At 54.1% G+C, this 23,861-nt stretch overlaps 1 protein-coding gene across 1 annotated transcript in view; it reads right to left on the bottom strand.

Annotated features, from left to right (window-relative positions):
• The window catches only part of ARID3C (AT-rich interaction domain 3C), a 62,325-nt gene that overhangs the window by 18,690 nt on the left and 19,774 nt on the right, over positions 1–23,861 (bottom strand). The window lies entirely within an intron of this gene.

Here is a 23,861-nt window from a genome sequence, read left to right as displayed (position 1 = left end):
AGCCAAGAACGGGAGGCACCACCCGTGGGTCCCAGCGCACGAGCTGGGTGGGGCGGGGGGTCCGGCAGGCGTCAGGAGAAGCGTTGGGGGCGCCCACAAACGCCACACGGGGGACCCGGCTTTAACCGTAAGCCACATCCAGAGCTAGGTTCACACAACATGCGACTCGAGGTTGAACTGGGGATGAATAATTTGCGAACACTGCCTCGACGTATCGTGTGAACAAGGGTTACTGTATCTACTCGTGAATAAGCTGAGGATTTTAAGTGCCAAAATACACCCCCCAAAACCGGGTTTGGCTTATCCACAGATAATGAGTATACATGGCAATGCCTTTTAAAAGAACCCATATATACTCGCATATAAGCCCACCCGCAGATACGCTGACCCCCAAATTTTTAACCAAAAGACCATGAAAAATGGATAATCCGCGGGTCGCTCGCAGATAAGCCAACGGTGAAAATTGTAACGTATAAAAATTTCGAGGGTCGGCTTATCCGTGGGTGGCTTATACACAAGCATATACGGTAATCAAATTAAAACATTATGTATTTCTCGGGACACACCCCTACTGAGGCTTCTTCACCCCAGTTAAGCGTGTTGTGCGAATCCAGTCTCAGTCCCAGGACAACCCAGAAAAAGGGGCAGGGGCAGAATCGACCCCATTCTGAGTGGTTTTTCCTTCCTCTTCTGGCGGGACATTTTTTCAATTCTCCTGTCTACCCTACAGCACTGGGATCTCCTAGTGGTCTCCTTACCACACCCAATCCAGGCAACCGCGAAGAAGGGCTTTCTCACCTACCTTAATTCCCCCCAGCCGTGCCGAACTCCCGCCCCAGCGGCTTCCAAGACCCCCACCCCGCAGCTTCCTGCATCCTCGGGGCCAGCTTGCTCCATCCGCGGTCCTGCTGGCAAAGCGCTCGCAAACAAGGGTGTCGGCAAGCCCGCCCCGCCAAGAGAGCTTCGCTCACAAAACTGTCCTCCTGTGAATTTAGACGTCATGCTTAGTTTTACGTTTGCCTGCTTTGCTCTGCTCTGCTCTGCTCTCATGTCATCGTCATTCCTAATTTCTTGCTGAGCTTAATCCATCAAAAGCTGTTATTTGCTGCTTTCCATCCGCGTCGGAAGGGACGGAGAGAACTGGACAGAGACCCGCAAAGTCCTTTTCCAGTCAAGAGGCCTGGACGTTTAACCGGGGCCCCCTCTGGGGCACACGGTCGCCCCTCCAGCAACGGGGGGGGGGGTGCTCTGGCCGCTGCAGAAGATCGGAAACCTGCTTCTTCCCGGGCTTCCCTGCTGCCCTGCCCTGCCCTGCCCTCCCACCAAGAGGACCCCCCGCGTGCTTCCCCTCGGCCGCTTCTGGCCAGCCGGGGGGGGGGCGCAAGAGGGTCTAATTCCAGCGTCCCGCTCTCTAAGCCTCCCAGGTGCAAAGGGCAGTTCCGCACCCGCGTGGCCATCTCCTGCCTGGGCCGTGATGGATGGACTCAGCTCGATCCGTCCCCAGGAGAGCCATAGCTGACCCCAACCCTCCCCGCCCCCCGCCCCCGCCAGCAGCAACCTTTAACCTTTGTGCGGGTGGAAGGGATAAATATTTGATGACAGCCCCTGATCTCCGCAGAGCCTCGGCTGACACCTGTAGGGATTACATGCAAATCCCCCCGCCCCGCCCCCTCCCCTTCATCGGGGCAATTAGCAGGAAGGGGGCAGCTCCCGGCTGACCTCCGACCTCTACCATCCAGGGAGGAAAATTGATGGGAAAGGAGGGGGCTCCGGGCCCCTCCAAAACCCTGGAGCTTCATGGGAAGACTCAGAACTCAGAGCGTAAGCAAAGACCTACAGTATTCGGATTTGCAAACTGATGCTGAAGACTTCGGAAGTCAAACGGCAGGAGAGCCGTGTTTGTCTAGGCGGGCAAGAAAGCAGGGCTCCGGTAGCCCCTTTTCCGACTAACAAATCTTATTGAAAGGCAGAACCTTTGGGGAGCTGCAGCGATGCTTTTTATGCATCTTTTTTAGATGCCAGTGGGAAAGGACGCTACCAGAGACCCCTGGTTTTTCGCTCCCCTCCCCCAATCTCTACTAAAAGCTGACCAAGGTTAACACAATCCAAGCTGCGCTGTGGTTAAGTCCCTCCGCCATTCCTACCCAACTCCCTGCATACCCTCAGCACGGAGCAAGCCTTCGCTGGCAGCAGGAACCAGGCCGCCATCTGTCCGAGGGAAGGAAAAGGGGAAATCCCGCTGCTTGGCTGGGCGGGCCGGCCTGCGCACTGCCCTCTCCTTTCCGGCTCAGCCTGGCACAAGCCCTGTCAGCGATTTGCATTCCCAAGCGCCAGAGGAGCTGCCGGGGCTGGGCTCCTACCTCATTAATCAGGATTTGCGGTCACAGCTATTCCACAGCCTGGCACTGCAGCGCACGAGAACGGGCCCCTTGCCAGCTGAAAAGGTGCCAGCTCACCAAGAGGCTGTCTTTGTCCTTAACCCTCGAGCAGGCTGGAGGGCAGCCAGCCCACCTGTCCTCCCCGTCACTCCCGAGCCTTTGCCCGAAGCACAGCCAGCCTTGGGAATCTCCCAGAAGAGCATCTACCGCCACAAAGGGGGACATTTCCAAACTCCGAAGACCTCCAGGCAGGGGATGGATCGCAGAGGAAGGGTGGAGGGTGGAGACCCGGGTCTGAATCCAGGCCAGCCAGCCCAGAAAAAGGGAAAAACTGGGGCCAACCCCATGGAAACCTCTCCATTTCACCAACCAACCAGCCCTCTTTAGGGCAAGCCTCGCAAATACCCTCCAGCCTGACGCCTATCAAAACAGGCATTTGCCACACGCCCGACGCAGCCATTCCTGGTGCCCCGTTGCTGGGCAGCCTTGTGAGGACGTGGTCCTGAGAGGCGCTTTTGACCCAGGGTACAATTTGCCAGTGGTGGTGGGCACCGTTTTCTAGTCTGCCGCCAAAGTTTCAAAAGCCCTCCCCACCCCCCGCCTGCGAAACAGGCACATCTGTTGGACGCATCTGCTCTGGACGACGGGCTCGCGAGGGTCTAAAAGCATCTTAACGAGCATCACGGAAGGCAAACACGGGGAGGGAGGAATTGCTAAGCACTTTCTTGCATCCGGGATACAGCTGAGCCCGTTTATTTAATTACCCACTATCTGAGATAAATAGCATTGATTTAAATTTTATTTGAACGGGTGGCTGATTTACCTCCAACTGCCCCCTCTTGCTCCTAAGGCAATTCAGAACCCGGGAGGTCGGGTGCCGGTGGAAGGGCCTCAACAGGGACACCGGGAGGCACCCAGCTGTCCGGTGGAAGCCAGAATGACGGCAGTCGCGCCACGACGCCACTCCGTGCGTTGGGCCAATTCTGCCCTAATGCGACACCTGCCACTCCCACCCTGCGGACACCCAAGGGGTGGGGGCCGGGACCTCTGGCTTCATCCCAACCAGGAAGACGAGGTAAGGTCAGCGATCTGCCCCTCCCCGCCATGCCCTGAGCGGAAGCCCCTTTTCTTCTCCGCTCAGCCTGGCTCCGGCTTGCAACGAGGCGCTTCCTGTCAATTTTACTTCTGTGGCGGCTCCTTCGATTTGTGTGCTTTGCAATGCCCCCAGACAGGGGCATCTGCGGGGGGGGGGGGCAAAAAAGTCAAGGCGTGAGCTGCAACTGCACAAAGCCCAGCTGCTTTTTTACGTGGATCACACACGCACAACGCGTGTAAAAAACAGTTGGGCCTTGGTCGTAACATCTCAGCCCCCATCTTGACCTTTCTGACCCCCACCTAGGGATGCTCTGCCCCCAGACAGGACGCCCTTCCTGCAACTGTCCCACCTCACCCGTGGAGCTTCGCAAAGGGTCTGAGGTGGTTTTTCTATCACTTCTGCTGCCTTTTGCCTTACTAAGGGGGGGGGGGGAACGGGCAAAAGGAACATTAGCAAGATTTCTAACTTGCACCTGCACAACCCCCCCCCCACCGTCCTCCCCTCCCTCCCCTGCTTAAATCCAACACCAGTCCAGCCCTGCTGGCCGGGGAATTCTGAGTGTGTCGTCCACCCTTCTTAAAAGTTGCCAGGTTGAGAAACCCTGGACGAGCCCCTCCGCGCACCTGAGGAAGGGAGCCGCGGCGCCGGCACCTCCGAGCAGCGCTTGTTCACAGCGAAGGGGCTACCAGGCTGCTCCCGAGCAGGCCGCAAGCGCCCCAGAGACCCCCTGGCCTTGGCTTCCTCCAGCCGCCCAACTGGCAGCTTTCCCAACCCGCAGCTGGCTCCGAGCCTGGCCTGCAGCCGCTGACGTGCCCGATCCTTTGGTTGGGACGATCGAAAAGGAGGGAATCTCTGCAAGCGGATCCGTGCTGTGCCACGGGCCTGCTCCAGCGCCCGAGTAATTGCCCAGCGAGGGGAACTGCTGCAAAGGCAGAGAGAAGCCGACCGTCTTCCAGCTATTTGTTCTGAAGGACGGAGGGACTGGCGAGGGGGCTCTCCTCTGCAAGCGGCCAGGCAGCCAATGGGTCCTTTCCCAGGTGCCTTCCGAGAGCGAAGAGGGAAGGGAGGAAGGCTGGGGGGGTGGGGGAGGAAGGAAGTAAAGGCAGCGACTTGGGTGGCCTCCCGATCACTTGCCTGGGTGCCTTCGGGGGGGGGGGGGGTTGCTGGTCATGGCTGAGCGGAAGAAAGGGAGAATAATTGGGGCAGATGCTGCTTCTCTGGCCGGTGAAGAGAAAAACTCCACCTACAGAAGACCTTTTGCAAATCTGCCAAAAAGGGAGGCTGTGAGTCTGTCTTCTGGGCAGCGGGGCTCCCTTCATCCAGCCCGAAGCTCCTCTGCCAACCGCCAACCTCCCTCCAAGCTCGCTGGCACTCTGGAGCCCCCTGCTACAGCGGGCGGAGCAGACTCTGCAGAGGACCCGACTGGGGAAATGTTCCGCGTGAACTTGCTTTCGTTGATTTAAAGTGTATTTATATCGAGAGAAAGCAGGGTCTCTTTTCCCCAGCCCACTGCTCTGCTGCAGGACTTTGCATTAATATCCGATACGCTGATAGACAATTTGAGACCGGTCACTCCTCCCGCCCGGCAGAGACCCCCCCATGCACTCCCCCGCTCTTTCCTTTGTAAGGTTGCCAGCCAAGAATCTGAGAGGACAAACCATCAGGGAACCGAGAAAACAGAAACAAATCGGCACATTTCTAAACCCCCAATATTTCCCTCTAAGAAAAGGAAGAATATGTGACCGTTCACTGTTTTATACACCAAAGCTGCCCAAACTCTCTCTCTCTTTTAATGGTCAGGCAGAACAAGCGTGTTCCTTTTCACCCCATCCGTTCCTAACATGCCAGAATCCAAACAAGGGGGGGAAACTGGGGGGGGGGGGAAGGCTCCCTTCCTTCTCAGTGGCAGAAGTCAAAACTCACGTGTGCCTACGAAAGGGCGCTCCAGAAAGTTCACGGGTCAAAAGCTTGCATTGATTGGGCTGCCTAGTCATGATCTGAGGTCCCAGCCCCTCCGAAGGGACCACTTTTCTTGCACAGCTACCTCATTGGTCTTTGATGAGCAAGGACATTAAATGCGCTTTGCTAGGCTCCACCTGGGATATTTAACAGCCTCCTGAAAAATCACAGGCAAATGCACTTACACGTGTGGAAACTGGCCTTGCTTCCAGATAAGAAAGCCCTTTTAAAGTGTGTCTGAGAGCCTGTGCTGAGCAGAAATTCTGCAAACTTTTTTTTCCCAAGTTGGAGCAAAAGAGCCGCCTTCAGCTTCTATCAGGGTAGCACCATGGTTAAAATGTTGGACTTGGACCTTGGGGAAAAAAAACAGGTTCAAGTCCACATTCTACCATGGTGAGTCCCAGAAGGGAGGAAGGAAGGGCCCAACCCCCTATTCAGTGCAGGGATCAAAAATAAAGCACCCCTGTGCCCATAGATGCTTTCCAGCCTCATCTTGAATACATCCAGGGATGGGGACCCCTCCACATCCCATGGTCCTTGACTTCCAGTTGAACTGCTCTTACTGTAGAAGCTTTGCTCTAACATCCAGTCCCAACCTGACTTCAGAATCACAGACTCCTACACATAGAAGGGTCCCCTGAGAGCACCTACTCCAGCCCTCGCGCAAAGCCACAGATTTCTGGGTTGATGTAATCAAAGAACTGGATCTTCTGTCTTTGCTGGTCAGCAGATTACAAGCACCGGACATCCCCTCCTGATTCCAGGCACTGCAACGTTCTGGGACTACCTGGGTCTGGTGGCAGAACGTTGCTGGAGTGGAAAGGAGGAAGGACATGTCACTGTTATCCCTGGCAAAGAGCGCGAGGGGAGCTGGCAGATCCACAAGTGCTTTGGATGAGGATCTTGAACTTTAAAGGGTTGCAGTAATGGGGAAAACCCACTGAAGCCGGTGATGGAATCCTCGTGGGAAGCAAGCCCATCAGGCTCTAAAGAGGCAGGGTCCAACCTGGGGCCAGGATGGACTCTTTACCCCTATGCCCAACCAGAGCATGCCAGAAGTGACTGGATGAAGCTGGATCCTGAAAGCAGGGAGGGCAAAGGAACACATGGAAGCCGGAGTTTGAGCAAATCCTTATTAAATGGCTCAGATACAGATTAACTTCCCAGTTACATCTATCAAGGTTTTGCACGGCATTTATCAGCTGAGTAGAGCAGACAAGGAATTTGGGTCCAGAAGGACACGTCAGTGGGGAGCTGGTGGAATCTGCCGCCGATGCCAAACCCCGGGACATCCCCGCTCTCTGTTCAGCGACCACCTCTGGGCCCACCTGGGACAATGGTGGGGCTCCCACAGGGCAAGACTGCCGCAGGAGTCGAGTGACAGGGCAGTAGGGGGGACTCCAGGGAGTCAGTCAAGCTCCTGATTACAAGTGCGCGTGTCCCTCCTACCCCAGAGTAACGGGGAAGGGCTGGACACATGTAGCTTCAGGTCATCTCCCTTTGCTTTGTGCCTGTCAGGCGCACCAGACTTCAACTCCCAGATTTACCATTTCAACTGAAGTTTAGCCCATCTTGGGAGCAGCAGGCTGGGGCCCTCCAGCTTGATGGACAGAAGTCTGCCGAGAGTGGGGGACACTGGCCTCACCAAAGATCCCGCATTTGAGACTAAATACTGCACATAAGAACCAGGCAGGGCTTTGATGGCATTGTCGTGGGCACCATCCGGACTTTTTTGACCACATCCCGTGGACGCCTTTGTCTCTCCAGGCATGGGATCCTTTTTCTTTCACACTGAAGAGTCACAGAGAGGCTCTGCAGGGGTAACGTCTATCCTCTCTTCTAAAAACAAAGACGTTTCTTGGGGCGGGGGGAGCCACAACAAATCAAGAAGCCAGTTCCACCTCCCCTTGGAGATTTATGAAGACCCTCTGCCACCTCGACAGCCTGGTCATACATTGCACTTAGCTGTGGTCTGTTTAATCTTGCCAACTATCTCCATTTGCACCATTTGGCTAGAAATCTTTCCTTGCGAATTGCAAAGACTGGATTCACCCAAAACAGTAAAGCATAAGCAAACACGTGACTTTGTCTGAACTTAGTGTGAACGTACACAACCTGTAGGACCAGGAGCACAGTATTCACTTACCTTACAAGGCTGTGGTAAGAACCTGAGTAAGGGAGGTCAAAATGCAACTTGCAGGCCCTTAGTATCTACTTCCACGCCACGAACCAACCATTGTCAGTTCCAACCAACTTCTGATGTGCAACGGTTTAAAGCCTCCTTCCCTGACTGGACATCCTTCGGAACAGTGTGCTTTCCCAGGTTAGCTGGGAATGACGGGTTCAGCACCTTTGGAGGGTACCAGGTCAGGGAAAAGGGTTTTACGAGGTCTTTAATGTCACATTTCAGAAGAGCCTCTGCTCATCCTGCCTGGATTTGCCTCACCCCGGGAGAGCCAGGGTTGTCCTGGGAGGTCAGAGGGGCCCCTGCACCCAGGCCCGCACATCCATGGGTCACAAGCCAGCGGACGTGGGTCTGACCTAAGAGCAACCCTGCCGATGACATTACAAGGGTGGCTTGTCTCGGAGATAAAGGGTGGGAATGATTAAGGTACAGAGAGGTGGGGGGCACCAGCAGAAACCTCTGGCAGGCAGAAGAGAGTTCAGCTTGGCAATTCCTGCGTTTGGGAGGCTGCCCAAAGCTGCAGTGGGCCTCGGCAGAGGGGGCTTCCAGACTCCATCTCCCTCACCCCCGAGGCAAATGGCAAGACCATCATTTATGAGACCGTCCCAAGAGCAAATGAGAGCAAATCCACACTGCACCTGAAAAGACCCCACCACACACAAAATCTATCCTGGGGGGGCTGAAACTCCACGCTGCTTTTGCAGAGGGTAACCTGCACCTTTCACCTAGTCATCCGGTGCTGAGCAGAGGCACTGAAGAGGCGGCTTCCACAAGGCAAGATGGATTTTGCCCTGCGTGGCCCTGATCCTTCGGGAAGACCAGCCAGCGAAATTTTCTCCTGGATTTCGCAGGCTACCATGGCCTCCCCTTGGGCCCCCACCTCCCGTCCCAGCCCTGTCCTCGCCTGGTGGTGAGCTTTCCTCCGACCACGGCCCGCGCAGCAGGGCAGAGAGACTGCCTGGCCCACGCACGAACGCCACAGCCTCTCCAGGCCGAGGGCGACTCGCCGCTAAGCGCGGCTCCGCTGACTGTGACAAACTGCAGGACGGGAGATCGATCTCCAGCCATAAAAGTCAGGAGGCATGAAGGAAAAATTAGTGCTAATCGAAGGCGCTATAGACATCAATTCCTCCCAAGGAACCGGGGCGAGAATTTAAGGCCCACTGAAAAGAAACAAAACTCAGCAATCCAGAATGGATGGCCGAGGGCAGACAAAGGCGCCCGAGCAAGAAGCAGAAGGGGAGCCGGGAGAGGATTGTCACAGACACAATTACGGTCCCTGCTGTGAAAAGGCCGTGAAAAGTCAAGGCTCAGCGTAGCCCAGAAGGGAGCCTGAAGAGGCAGGGCGGCTGAAATATGCCAGCCTGAGCGGCTGGTCGAGAGTGGTTTAGGCCAAGCGCTCCTGGGAAGGCTGGGGGGGGGGCGGTTAATGACCCATCCGAATAATTAAGCCCCCACCCTATTCTCCCTTCAACAAAGGCCAGGACCTCCCGAGCCAAGGGGACCGGCAAGGAGGGAGGCGGAACTTCGGCCTTCATGCCAACAAGGGCACCATGATGCCAAAAGCTTCCGGATCGCATCCTCTGCTCCTGGCCTGGCATGTGGGTCATCCCCCTTTGCAGCTAGGGTGGGGGGATTCTGGCCAGCCCCCAACAGACACCAATCCTGGATGTCTGCACTGCCAGACTGGGAAGGGAAGGGAAGGGAAGGGAAGGGAAGGGAAGGGAAGGGAAGGGAAGGGAAGGGAAGGGAAGGGAAGGGAAGGGAAGGGAAGGGAAGGGAAGGGAAGGGAAGGGAAGGTCCGTCATGGGTGGCTCGCTTCCTTTCTCTTAGATTTCACCAGAGTTGGGGCTGGAGGAAAGGTGCTCAAAGGAGACCGAGACGTTGAGGAGGAGGGCTTTCAGCAGAAGTGCAGTAAAGTTTCCTGCCTTTCCTGGGCAGCGCGGGGGGCGCAGATGCGTTGTAGACCAGCTCTCCCACCGGCAACTGGCCAGAGTTGCCAGGAGTTGGGCAGCGTGTAAATTTAATTAATTTAATTAATTAACCTCCCAGTTGCATCGGACCACAATTCTAGGGTCTGCCACCAGCACAATCCATGGCAGCGGACTGAAAAAGGCGGCTGAGCAGGAACTGAGGCTCAAGGAAGTGGGTGCCTCTGAATAAAGCATGTTTGTCCGAAAAGCGGCTACCAGCCCCTTCTTGCTTTTCGGCTACTCCCGTTTAGCACAGCTCTCCTGCGATGCTTACAGGTTTGCCCATCCTCTCTCTAGCTGCCCGTGCGAAAACAGCCACAAGGAATAGAAACAGGTTTCCGAGCACCTCTCCCACGCGCGTGCCTATGGCTCTTCGCACATACGTCCCTCTGTGTGTACATGTCTGTGTGCGCGCCCACTGGCACCCAAAGTCCCACACGTGGAGGCGCATCCAACTTTCCACGTTTCCTTGTGGCACTGAAGAACAGGGTTTTGCTTCCAAAGCTTTATTTCCAGTCTACCTTCTCTGGAACGACGACGCTCAGAAAAGAAAGACGTTGATACAGGAAGCGAGTAACAGGCGGGCGTTCAGACACCCTTCCAAAGCATTCAGCCAAGAGCAAAGCCGCAAAGGTGATGCAACGCCAGCTGGGCGCTGCTGAGCATGGGAGGGGTGGCCGGCGCCCCGCGGGCTGAGCACAGCAGCTGGCCTCCCTCGTCTCGGCCACGGCCCGGGGCTGCCCCGCCCAGCGATGGCGCAGCGAGGGAGGAATGTTCTGCCAGGCCAGGCCCAGCGCAATCCCCGACCTGCCTGCCCGCCCGGTCTTTGCAGCCTGGCGCTCCAAGAAGCAAAAACAGGTGTGACCTCAAAACTTTGGTATCTATTTTTCCACCATTTATTAACCTCTCACCTTTTATCTGGGGGGCGCCCAAAGATGCATAAACATGTTTCATCGAACCGGGGCCAAAGGTCGCCTTTCAAGCGGAGACAATTGCGAAGTCAGTGGCAGAGGAAGAGCCGAGCCCTCCGTGATCGGCGAGTGCCCCGGCCTTTGATAATACTCCCCCGGCCGCCAACGGGGGGGCCAGGGGCGGCCAAAAGAGTGGCTTCTCTCTCTCTCTCTTGGCCTGTTGCTACAAGCAGGCGGGCTGGGTGGCTGAACCACCTCAGCCCCACCGATCGGTCGCCAAGGGCACGGCCGGTTTTCCTGCAGGGTCCCTGCTGCCTCATGGAGACGAACCCCGCCGCGTTCCCCTTTGCTAGCAAAGCAGGGTGCTGAGCGTGTCTCCTCTGCCGCACGGAGCCCAGGGACGGACCCGCCTCCTCCTTGCTTTCCGTCTTCGAGGAAGCTGGACGCCCTGCCTTCCTCCGAAAGAGCCGCTCCTGACGCCCCGGTGCGTGGGTGACCGGTCCATCGCTCCCAGCCAGCGCTGCTGGCAACGACAGGAACTCTCAAGAAGGAACACCAAACGTGCTGAGCGCTAAAGAAGGCCATCCGGGGTCTGACCGAGGGGATCGCCCCCATCCGTCATCTTGCCTTCCCAGCCCCCTCCTCAGCTCTTTCTCAACGCGTCTGCCAAATGTTCTTTTCAACCCAATGGTCACCGCCGACCCTCGTGGCAAGGAGTTCCAAAAGCCGACTGCACCATGCCAGAGCGCTTTACGGGCGTCATGAAATTTGGGCTTATGATTCTTCTCAGCGAGCTTCATCAAGTGCAGTAGCCCCAACCTACCCATGGAATTTCATGAGGAGTCCCAGGAAATACACCCTCCCAACATTTCCCACTGTGCTTTCCTGTCCTATGCAAGACACTGGAACGGCTACACGATGCCTCTGAAGGGGCACTGCTAGGATCTCTTCAACCTCTCACCCTCGGAAAGAATTCGAACCAGGTGCTTTGCAAATTCTCCACAGTTCTGCCCAAAATGTTTGCAACCGAGGTGGCCTGAAAGCTACTATAAATAAGTTAGTCAGTAAATAAATACCATAAGGATAACAAGCTTCGCAAGAGGCCAATTGCATGTGAACAGAATTCAAAATAGCATGTTTTTAAGACTGAAATGTACTATACATTCCTTAAGAAGAGCAACAGGATATGACCCACCTCTTAACTCTGTTTATTACGACAATGGTCACTTTTTCTTCCAGGTATAAGAATTTCATGAAGAAAGGACATGCGGGGGGAACTACAGGTAGTCCTCGACTTACGACCATCCATTCAATGACCATTCAAGGTTACAAGAGTGCTGAAAAAATGGACTTATGACTGGTCCCCAAAGTTATGGCTGTTGCAGTGTCCCTGTGGTCACACAATCAAAATTCGGGTGCTTGGCAGCCCACCCACACTCACAACCACTGAGGTGCTTCAACTCCCCCCACCCACCTATCTCCCCCCCACCTCTGCCCTGCACCCTGCCTTGCAGGGCAGCAAGCAGCCCCAGAACTGCGCAGCTCTGGGCTCTTGCTACAGTGTGGCTCAGGGGCTTCTTGGCATGCTGCGGCTCTGGGGCTGCAAGAAGCTCCTGAGCTACAGTGCAATGCCAAGGCGCAGCTGCCCCTGGAAGCCTCAGCTGCCCCAGCCCGCCCCAGCAAGTGCCAGCGAGCTGCAATGCCTGGGAAGTGCCAGCAAGCATTTGTTCACCCAGCTGCCTTCTCTCCCGGTTCCCTGCACCAATCTCGGCTCGCTGCCTTTGCAGTCTTTTTTCGTACCCAGCTTCTCCAGTGAACCTGTCCTACACGTGGCTCCCCTGCCCAGCCCAGCCCAGCCCAGCCCAGCCCAGCCCAGCCCAGCCCAGCCCAGCCCAGCAGCATGGCACAAATAAGAATGCCAGCCAATGGGGAGGGCAGGAAGCACTTTTGCCCAATGGGAAGGCACTGGGGATTGGCTCAGGGAGCCACGTGTAGGACGCTTCACTGGAGAAGCTGGGTCCAAAAACGGACAGTAAAGGCAGCAAGGCATTTCTGCTTTGGCCGCAGTGGCTGGGCACAAAAGGCGAAAGGTCGGTGCGGGGAACTGAGAGAAAAGGCCGCTGCGTCGCGGTGTGCCAGGAAGCCTCAGAGCTGCAGCGTGGCAAGCAGCCCCAGAGCTGTGTGATTCAAGGGCTGCTTGCCGCCCCGTGAGGCAGGATGCAGGGCGGGCAGAAGGGCAGAGACTAGGGGGAGATAGGCGGGTGGGGGAAGTTGGAGCCAGTCCCTTACCTTACTAGGTCAAAGGCTGGGAGGGACCAAGCCTGAAATGGCTTTGATTGGGGTGGGTCCTCGGCTAACAACCAGTGGAATTCGCGGTCACTAAGCAGTGTGGTCATGTGATACCTCGCTTTACGACCGCACTGCTTAGTGATGGACATTCCAGTCCCAATTGTGGTTGTAAGTTGAGGACCCCAATCTTACCATATCTTTTTTGTTTGGAACTGATTAGGGAATGATTTCAGTTTTTCTTAGGTTAAAAGAATCCTTTTTCGGGACCCCAAATGGAAAGTAACATCCGGTGGTTGGAAGAACATTCCTTTTTCAGCAGCCCTGGGCTCGGAGAAAACCCAGCGCTTTCTCAATCTGGAGGCCGAGCATTTTGTCCCTCTGCCGACAACACGAAGAGAATATGCAGAGGAGGGGTCGATGGAGACCCGCAATCAAGACCACTGTCCCAGCTTGGCCCCTTTGCTATCTTGACCAAGGATGATGGGAATTGTCATTTAATAGAGCTAGTGGGGGGGGAGACATATGGGGCAATGCTCTATGGGCAAGCTAATTCACATCACTGCCCAGTTCTCAACTGCTGCCCACCTCACATCTGCAGTCTGATCTTCCAAGACTCTAGATTTGTTACGTTCCCACTCAAATTTAGCAAAACACATCATTAGCCAAACTGCCAGCCCACGAAACAGGAGGCTGTGTGAACTGTAAAGCTAAGTCCACACAAAGCGCTCAGAGTTGCTGAGATTGAGAAAGGCTGGTCTAGGTAGTCTAGAAATGCCGAGGCACGATTTTTTCTTCATCGGCGTTGCGCAAGGCGTAAGATCCTGTTTCACATGTAATATACTAAGCCACCATAGCTGGCTGGATTCATGCGGCATGTTAAACCCAAACCAAACACCATCACAGTTTATCTAGGCTGCCGGAGGGCTTCAACCACAGGCCGGATAACCCTCTCTCTGAAAGGCTTCAGCAGACCCTGCACCGTGCAGGGGTTGGTCCGCATGACCTCTGAGGCCCCCTCCAACTGTACGATATTACGATGGAGGCAGGAGAGGGCAGGTCATGGCTAGCCCTGCAACCCCCCCCCAAGCAAGAACACCTCTGCTTTAAACCTCTGTCCCCCGATTTCTCTGCAGCCAACTTCCCAGCCAAGGCCACGAGAACTGCCGCCTTTCAACTTTTCTGAACAGGTCAGGAATTTGCAAGCTGCCAGCTGCAAGAAGGCCTGGTGGGAAGAGGTGCCAGAGCTGATCCACGGAGGTGGGCAGTCAGGCAGGAGCTGGCCGGCTTCGAATTTGTCCAGCCGGGCAGCAGGGCGGACATTTTCGACGTGAAAGATTCACGGCATGAAGACCAAGGTCTGGGTCCTGGGAGATTAGACTGGGACTCTATTTACACTGAGCGGAGACCGATAAGGCGGGAGGTAACCAGATCTATAAAATAATGAGAAAATGCAGGCTCCGGGCCAAGTAACTCCCACCCCCACCCACCCCCGTCCCACAAGCGTGGAAGGCACTGAAAGAAAATATTGGGACTTTCTCCCCTAGGCAAACAGCACCGGCCTGTGGAACTCTCTGCCATAAGCATGATTCATTTTTAAAAAGCTTAACGAAAGCCTAAACTGCACGGCCATAGGCAAGAACCGGGGCAGGCAGCAGCTGGACTGATGAGATCCGGGCTCAAGTCCCACTCTGCCAAACTGCCCCCTGGACCACCTTCGCTCAGTGATTCCGTCCCGTCCGCAGAGGGCGGCCATGAGAACAGAGGGCAGAGAGGGAGAGCCAGGGAGATGAGTGTCTCGGTGTGCCTTGGGGATGGGAGGGCTCAGGGTGCGATTCATTAAATGCAGAAGAACAGACAGAGGATCCCCTCCTTGGTTAGATTTTGCAAGCAGAGATCTGATGCAAGGCCAAAGGCACAACAATTAAAAAGCCCGACTTGGGTTCCAGAGCAGCACCGCTGCTGTCGGGGGAGCACAGGGGCCGGGAAGCTGGTTCAAATTCCCCCGACGGGGCACACTGGGAGAGGAGGGCTGCAGCACTGCCAGCTGACTCGCAAGCAGTTCCAGATCCGTTTGGTAGAGGAGCATGTGGTACATCTCCGTCAAAGCATAAACGGCACCTCCTATGAAATAATGCGGTTATCACTTTTTCCCTTTCATACGGTTAGCTACTATACTAGGGGATTCCTGAAGGGGGCTCAACTAGATGCTCTCCGGGGACCCTTCCACGCTTTAACTTGACTGTTTTGCAGAAGACGTGGTTTCTAGAATTCATGCACAATACGCAGGCCAAGCAGGTCAATTTGCACTGCATCCAAGACAAAGTTAAAAGGCAGCTGGGAACTTTGATTGTTGCCGTCTTAGAAAACGGAGACAGACTAAGCCTGGTGCTTCCTTAACCCAGGTTTAGGGTTTAGCAGGTTACGGGAACCCAGATGGCTAATCAGAGAACTGTCCCATTGAAATGAATAGGATTCGAGTGGTTAGTTAACTACCTGGCTATGTTCGCACAGCAGTTAACAAGGTCAGCACAAGCCCTAAGGATGCATGGCACAACACGGTTTGGTTGGCCTGAACGTTCATTTCAACTACTGTACCTTTTAATTCACAGTATGGAGCAGCTCTGTGCACACGGAGCAGGCGTCCAGCTACTTCGGAAGACAATCCTGCCCCCCTTGCCCTGGGACGCCCATGCCACTGCCGCACTTTCTGCCCTTGTGCTCAGAGACCAGGTGAGCTGCAGGCCCCAGGGCTGGGGAAGGGGCGGGAGCCCCAAACGGAGAGCCACGCCTGCTGAGTCCCGTGGAGGAACCACCGCTGGGGGCGAGTGAGGATTTTTAATCCTGCGCCTTACAATTTTTCAGAACTTTTCTTCCTCCCTGAAAAATGGCTTCCGTATTTCTCAGGGCGGGCAAACACTTTTGCCACCGTCTCTGGGTGGCATGTTGGAGGTGGCAGAGAACGTTAGCCTGGTCTTTTGTTACACCTCTTCCCCCAGATTGAGGTTTTCAGCAGGTCCACCCAGACTGTCTGCAGGGGGGGCGCTGACATCCCGCCCATCATGTCAAGGTACAAATGGCCCCAAATACGTCATTTGCCTCGGACCCAAACGCAGACGACACTAAACACACGATTGGTGTTATTTGTGCAATGACACCGTGAGGTGGACGAGGTCATCATGGCTTGTGACAGATGCCTGCGCCATCCATCCTTCCGGTCTAAGAAAACCCAGGGGGAGGTCCCCCACCATGTCTAAGTGTGCGGGTCTAAACAAGCAACCGCAGCAGCTATTTTGCACGTGTGCCCGCAACAGGTTGTCCACGGTCCAAACACACCCACCAGCTGCAGAAGTGGGAAGCCCCCAGTCTCAAGGAATTACTTCCAGCTAAACCCAAGCATGTCCGTCAGGGAGCTGTAATAGGGGAAATCGCTCTCTGGCTGCCTCTGTGCAAGAAGCTTGTGCACGATTAATGGCCCCCGCTAGAAGCATCCTCCGCTGTTTGGCTTCACCCCCAGAGAATTCTGCAAACTGAAGGACTTTGATTCCGACGGCGGCCCGGGTTTTCCCCGAAGCCTCGATCCAGAATTTCAGATCCAGGCCCAGCAATGAAATGTGGCAGGGAGAGGCGCACTTTGCTCCAGCAGAATTTATGGGCCTTTCCCCCCTCTCTTTTACGCAGACACCAATTGTGCAATCCCCCCACTGCCTTTCCTTGATAGCCACCTCTCAGCAAAAGGAGCCCCCTTTTAATCATGTTTATATTGATATAATTAGTAACTCATTTAACACCGTCAATAGAGCAATATCCTCTATAAATGGAGGAATTAAACTGTCAAGCCCCAGAATCAATCGAGCCACCAAGAGGGGCCCCAGCTGCTTTCCCTCCACAAGGCAGGGGAGGAAAAGAGGGGTGGGGATGTCCTTGAGTGGGCAGCAGGTCGCTCAGCCCTGTCTCGGCATGGCCACGTGGGCATCACAGTCCACCACAGCAACCTTCCCTTGGGATGGGACCCAGCCCCATGAATGAGACAAGGCAAGAGCAGCTCTGAGCCCCCAAAGGCTCGTGGTTTACAGAGCTGGGGGGCCTGCCAAGTGACAGTAGCGGGGTAGGTATGTTAATATTCACAGTAGAAATTAAAGCTGTGCAATGGTTTGGATTGGATTCCAAAGCATTAGGGGGGTAAACGTACCTAGTCCCGGTCTGCAACTCTTTAAGGCAGCCATGTTAGCCGGGGAAAAGATGCAGCAGCTTTAAAGATTTATAGTCGAGTGATACTTTCCAGCTCCCCAAAGCACCTTTTTGGAACTGGAGCCCTGGTGGAGAGGGCACCACTGTCAGGCCCATCACTGGAAGCAACCCTCTTCCAGCAGAAGTCAGAAACATTCATTCCCAACCCTCCTTTTTGCTCAGATCAAGTACTATAACCAAGATGGCTAAGCCAGCAATGATGTGCTGCTGAAGGTCACGAGGAGAGAATCAGTTACCCCCAGAACTCAATAAAGAGTCCATCAGCCCACCTTTAACTAAGTGTACCATGGCTGGCTTCATGCAACATGCAGAAATGGATTACTGAATTAACCCATGTTGTTATTTATTTATGCATTATGCAAAGACCCAGCTCCCTTGAGAAGGGTCTAATTCAGGGAAAGGCAGAAGGAAAGAGACGAAGAAGAAACCAGTTGTAAAGCAGATGGACTCAGTTACAGTGGCAATGGGGGCACTGTTGGAGGACCTGAAGGGCCAGGCTGGGAACAGACCCCCCCTCCAGAGAAAATCTATGTGGTCACTAAGAGTTGACACCTACTGGATGGCATATAATCATAACCATTATTTATTTACAACCTAATCCAACAAAGCATATTTAGAAAATCAATAATAAAAACCAAATAGCATTACAAATCTTCTCCCGGGGCCACATAATATATCAACCCATTAACAAAGCACAGGCTAGGTCTGGCCAGTGTGCTATGCCTCACACTCCCAATGAAAAGCCTAACCAAGCTGAGCACATCACGCAAACGTAGCTGCTACCTTAGGTTAGACTCACAGAGCCTTCCAACCCAACCCCCCCCCCCCCCCGTCAAATGGCCAACGTGATTCCAGAATTAGTTTTTCCCTGTTTTCAAATGCAAGAAGCTGCCGGTGCCCAAAGGGGGAAGAGGACAGTGACGGCCATTCTAGGAAGGCCTATTGACTCATCTGGAGGATGGGAGCAAGCTGCTCCAAAGAAAAAGTTTGATAAAAACCATCGGGCATCATATTACTCTGCTTGGGCCAGAAGAAGCTCTCTAGAGTCTAGCATGCTCACATCCAAGAGAAGCCATAATGATGCCACACGTCACTGCACAAATGATGTGTTCCCAACATTTGCATGATGTCATGATACATACAACATCACCTACTCCATTGCAGATACTCATGTTGTCTTCCCTGACTGCACTGTACACGTGCCGCCTCTGCCTATACATACCACCGTGTTCTGTCCTAGAGGCGGAATTACTTAGGTCTGTGGACACCAAGGGCAAAGGTCACTCTCTTGACTGTGTTTATTAAAGGCCTGGAATTAAGACTCGTTAGGGGCTTTCTCCCTTCCAATTAGTTCTTAGAGAAACCTAATATTGACTTTAGTTCACTGAATAGATTGAAAAGGCAGCTGGGCTAGGCTTCTTCTGATCACCTTCCCTTCCTAGAAGGGCCCCTCTCCCTGGGCACCTCTAAACTGTTATGGGTCCTGCTCAGAATGAAGCCACTTGTTCACAACTCTTATCAAATTCAGGAGCTTCCATCCTTATATTTAAAATGTAGCTGTTGCATCAAAGATGCACTTCCAGGCCAGAACGGGAGTTGGAGGAGAAGCAAAACCTTTTTCAGACTAAGAGCCACAGGGAGACTTTAAATAGCATGTTTAATATAGTAAGGTCAGGAATGAAAGCTTCTTGGATTAATCAAATGCAACTGACGTGATCACTCCCCATGTATTTAATAATCCCCCCCCCCGTTTGTCAAGTTAAAGATAGCAGCTCAGCTCAACTTTGGAGGAGGCTCAGGGTCCATACCTAAGGCTTTCAGCACTCCCAACCTTACCGGACCCACGCTGTGAGTTTCGAAGGGAAAGCCAAGCCAATGTTTGCTTCCATTCCACAACGTTGCCTCGCTATCTTGGATTACTCTGAGCCAAACGCTACCTGACCTTACTTGCTTGAGGTCCTGCTCCCCCTCCCCTCCTCTTTCAAGGATTAACGGTTTCCCCTCTTTCTGCATTCTTGGGGATGAGGCTCTGCTACTAATGTCACACTCCAAGGGGTTGACTGAGAAGCAACCGTTGCGTTTGGACAAACAGTAAGCTTGACTGTATAGGTTGTGGAGAAACCAGCCTGTTGGATTAATTTAGGATTCGGTGCGTTGTGCAGACCCAGAAAACAGGTTAATTCAGTAACAGGGTTAAGTATCTTATGTGAAGGCAGGTTGCCCCCCTTCGAAGACCATCTAGACCAGCGTTTCTCAATCTCAGCAATTTTAAGCTGTGTGGACTTCAACTCCCAGAATTCCCCAGCCAGCATGGCTGGCTGGGGAATTCTGGGAGTTGAAGTCCACACAGCTTAAAGTTGCTGAGATTGAGAAACACTGGTCTGCACTGAGTCGTTCCCACAACAAGCATCTCCCCACTTCCAGCCGCTTTCATTCCCTGGCTGTGAGCCAGGTTTTGCAGACAAGCCCCCCTCCCCATTAAAAAGCCTAGCCCTGGTTAATTCACAGCCAGGGAAGCAGGTCGCAATGCATGACCTAGCCCCACGCGGGGGCCTTGCTCTCAGAGCCGAGTGCCAAAATCCAAATCTCCCCAATTAACGTTTAATGGCCACGGGGCCAGACGGAGCCGTTAGTAAGTTAATGTTTATGAAAAGGCTTGATTTTTATTAACGCTCATGGGACAGAGGTGTGGTGGGGAGGGGGGAGGGAGCTCCCTGGAGCAGCCCAGCTCCAATGCATAATACCCTGCCCCAGCAGTGGTTATAGGGCAGCCGCAGGGGTGGGGAGAAAGACATTCTCCAGGATTGCAATGAAGCAGAAGCTGGTCCAAAGAGTTTGGCTCCCCCCCGCCATGCCCATTCCGTTGAATGAAGAAGCTGGGTGTAGGTCTAGGATCAGGGAATGCAGCCCCTGAGGAGGGGGATTTGAACGCTTTGAGAGGTTTAATTCACTGGGAATTAAAGGATCCCCTTGCCCCACCCAGCCCTGCAACAGCCAGCTATCACTGCGCTCGAAAGTCTTGCAAACAACTGAATGAATTCTCCCCGGGGCCAAGCCACACACACGGCGTGATGTGGTGCAGGTTTCTTCGGTTACAAAGGGTGTTTCCAAACAAGCAGCTCCCAGCATTAAAAATCACAGTTCTTCCAGGACTGTGATACCACCCAGCTGCAGTGGATTGTGTAAACCAGTGTTTCGCAAGCCTGGCCACTTTACGTTGTGTGGACTTCAACTCCCAGAGTTCCCCAGCTAGCAACTGATGGCTGGGGAATTCTGGGAGTTGAAGTCTACACAGCTTAAAGTGGCCAAGGTTGAGAAACACTGGTGTAAACCCTCCCTCCCTCCCTCCCATTTGTAAGCCACCCATCTTCCCCAGAGCTTTCTTCCTTGATTCTGACCCTACTGCACGCTATTCACGCTGATGAGCACAGCAGAGCTGCAGACCCCGCACACAGGGAAAATATCTGGCTATCCATGTTCTTTTTTAATTAGCATTTAAATATTACTTAGCTGAAATATCAATGTAAGAATGTTTGGTGGCTATGATGCTGTCATGCAACTTTCCCCATTTTCGTCATGTTGGTCTCTGGCCCCACAAGTCTGGTATGTTATAGCCTGTGGATTATGGCCTTTGGAGTCCAATACATAAGGAGGACAACAGTCATAATGCCACTCTTTTATTTTTAAGAGCGTTTACATTAAAAACTTTCCAGTCATTGCCACTAACACTTAAAAAAAAAAGTCACAGGAGCAGAAGAAAGATCACCCGCCCTTTTGGAGATGATTCTCCTCTGGCACAATTTGGGGGAAAGCCATACAGTTTTGCAGTCTTAGAAAAGTTGGAAAGATCCCAGGCAGAATACCGGACGATGCTGACGGATGACCCCGCCTAGTCTGCAGCCCAGGGTTCACGTCTCGGAATAAATGCACTTCCCCCTCTTAATCCAACGGGGCTGGCTGGAATTTCAAGGTCTGCCAAATCATCACGAAGCCTCTTGCGCAGCTCGGGGTGGGCTGTCCTCGGATTCAAACCCCCAAGCCGAGTGGACCTCGGTCTGCCCCTCCTTAAAGCAGCTGCATCTTTGCCCAGGACGGCAGGAATCCAGGGCAGCCTCAGAAAAAGCTGCAGCTGGTTTCAGGAGTTGCAGACCGAGGGTGCGAGTCAAAGAAAGGAAAGCATTCCATTTATGCGGGGGGGCATTCAGACCCGGCCCCCGGATCAGTAAGTCAGCTTCCAAGCTCTTAAGGATGGTTCACAGGAAGGTGAACCTCACCCTGTTCATGCTGGCTTCTGAAGGCCTTCTTTTCTGGAAAACCTTGCCGTGTTACCTCTCCCCGGGACATGTGCCCCCCGTCTCCAGTAACCCCCCACCCTCACCCCATGCTCCCCTTCGCAGCTTCTTTTTCTTGCCCCAGGTCACAAGCAGCAGCGCGCCCCACCATTTCCTCGGCCAGCAACCACCTCACTGAGCCCTCATAGGTGGCCTTGGCACACCACAGGTGCAACTGACACATCCCAAACACACCGTTTTCTGGGACCGCAGAGACATAAGCAACATCCAGGAGGCTGAGAGACGTCACCTTCCTGGGTCTGATTTGCTCTGGAAGATGCGCATTGCATACGCTGCCCCACTCCCCTTCAGGAGGGAGCTTCACCCCTATTCCTGGAGGCCCAAACAGCCATTTCCCTTTCGCTTATTCTGCACACTCTATTCACACAACCAGAGAGGAGGTGCCAAAAAGGCAAGGCTTGCTCTAGGCAAAAATGGGGCTAGGAAGTTTGGGGTGACCCAGGAACTGAGCCTCTGTCCTAACTTGCAGTATAAACGAGGACAAAACATTACACTCATTTGCTGGGCGCAGTGTGCTAAGTTAGCAGAACAACTGGGCTTTGCTGACTCAAACTTAGGGTTTAGCATGTTGTGTGAACCAAACCAAGGCGAGGAGGAGAACTTTCTCCCGTCGCCTTTCGTCCCAGGATTCTCCTCTTTGGTCGCATGCGGAAAGGTCTCGTCTTCTGCAATATGATGGGCACCGATCCAGGCTAGACAGAGCTCCTCCTTTCTCCGTTCTCTCCGGTGGCCTTTGTGTTACAGTGAATCCCCCCACCTCAGCCCTACCAGAATCCCCCGTTGCATTTTCCCAAACCAACCCAGATTCCTTCCCCTCCATACCTACCTCCCCAAACCTTCATCTCAACAGAATCCTTAATCCATGCTTAATATTTAACATCATTTTATAGACCAGCCTACTTAATAGGGGTTGATAATGCAGCCAATCAGGTCATTAAACCCCGAGGGAGGGGGGAGGGAGCAGGGGGCTCCATCTGCAAACATTAACTCGACTTTGGGAAAGACTAGGGGCAGAGCTGACCTTGGAATTATTTATTGCCCCTTGTCCCTTCCCCTCCCTTTGCCAGGAATGGGGGGGGCAGGGAGGCCCGTCTGAACGCAAGCTGGAGGACCTTTCGGCTCCCTCCCACCCTTCCCGCTGCGCTCCATCTCCAGCCGGAGAAACAGGAAGTCTTTGTGGCGCTTCTGTTAGGGGCAGCCCCAGCCCGGGACCTTTCCCTCACCTGGTGCCCAGCAGAGGTGCGGAGAGCCCGAGCTCCCCGTTCCCAGCCGGCCTCCAAGGAGCTCTGGGTCGCCTGGACAACCATCTCCTGTTGGGTCCTCAGGCGGTCCAGGGACCGGGCTAGGTTGTCGGAGGCGGTCTCAGGGGAGGGGAGCCATTTTGGAGGAGTGGGCAAGGCTCCAAACCCAGGGGCTCCCTTGCAAGGGATCGTTCAGGGCAGGAGCAAAGGCAACTGCAGGGCCACCCCAGCAGATGGGGTCTGCTTAGGGGTCCGTCTCTGCCCCACCCCAATCAAGGAGATTTCTATTGCACACCCTTCACTCTGGCATCCAGTCCCAGCCGCTATCTGTAGAGTTACCCCTTGCTCAGCCAGCTCCTGTCCCCTCGATCATCTCTCCTGGAATCGCAGGCTGGTTGCCATGATCTTCCCAAGAGGACTGGGCAAAGGGCCCGATGTCCCAGGTTGGGGGGACTTTCAGCTGCTCTCCTCCTCCTCCTGGAGTCAATTCCCAGTGGCTGCAAATCAGGGTTTGTGGCCATCCTCAGGCTGGGGGCAGCAGGGCGGGGGCTTCTGCCTTGCAGAGGGGGCAGGCAGCAAATAGCCGAATCCAGGAGGAGCATTTTGATCCAATCTGTACTTGAAAGCAGGGTCCAGCTGCTCTCTTCCTTTTGGGGTGCTGCAGACTTCTGCAGGGAAACTGGGAAGTGATCAAATAGGCATGTCAAGCCTACCAGAGGCTTCCTATTTTCACACACACACACACACTCCCCCCTCCCCAAACTTGAAAAATCATGCCACCTAACAGCTGTCCTTACATGCTTAACCTGCATAATACTGACCACTGGATCACAAACTAACCAAGTGGGCTGGATTGCCCATCATGTTAACCCACAAGAAACCCAACCAAAGTTAACCCTAACAAGCCCAGCATCTTTTATAGAGGGAACACAGCCAATGGCAGGTTTTTCTTGCCACTGTTTGGAAGGACAGCCTGGAGAAGAGCACTAGAAACAGGAGAAGAGAAGCTGGGGCCAAGCGTGACCCACGACTGCCACCCCCACTTTCAAGGAAGGTCTTACGGCATCTTAACAAGGAGTCGCTGGCCGAGGAAGAAAGTGAGCCATCCCAGTCCAGGACAGGAGCTCTCCTGATCTGCTCAAGAGCCTAGAAGACTTTCAGTGGTGCCCGATACATCGTGCTTTCACGTCAGCCTTGGCTTCTGGCATCTGCTGGGGAAATCCCTGCAG

This window comes from Python bivittatus, unplaced genomic scaffold (genome assembly GCF_059951505.1).
Source record: "Python bivittatus isolate LINGU-HERP-01145 unplaced genomic scaffold, Pbiv_v1 ctg000570_np1212, whole genome shotgun sequence".
NCBI lineage: Eukaryota > Metazoa > Chordata > Lepidosauria > Squamata > Pythonidae > Python > Python bivittatus.
Note: the sequence above shows the minus strand (reverse complement) of the source record. Positions and strands in the feature narration are given on the sequence as shown.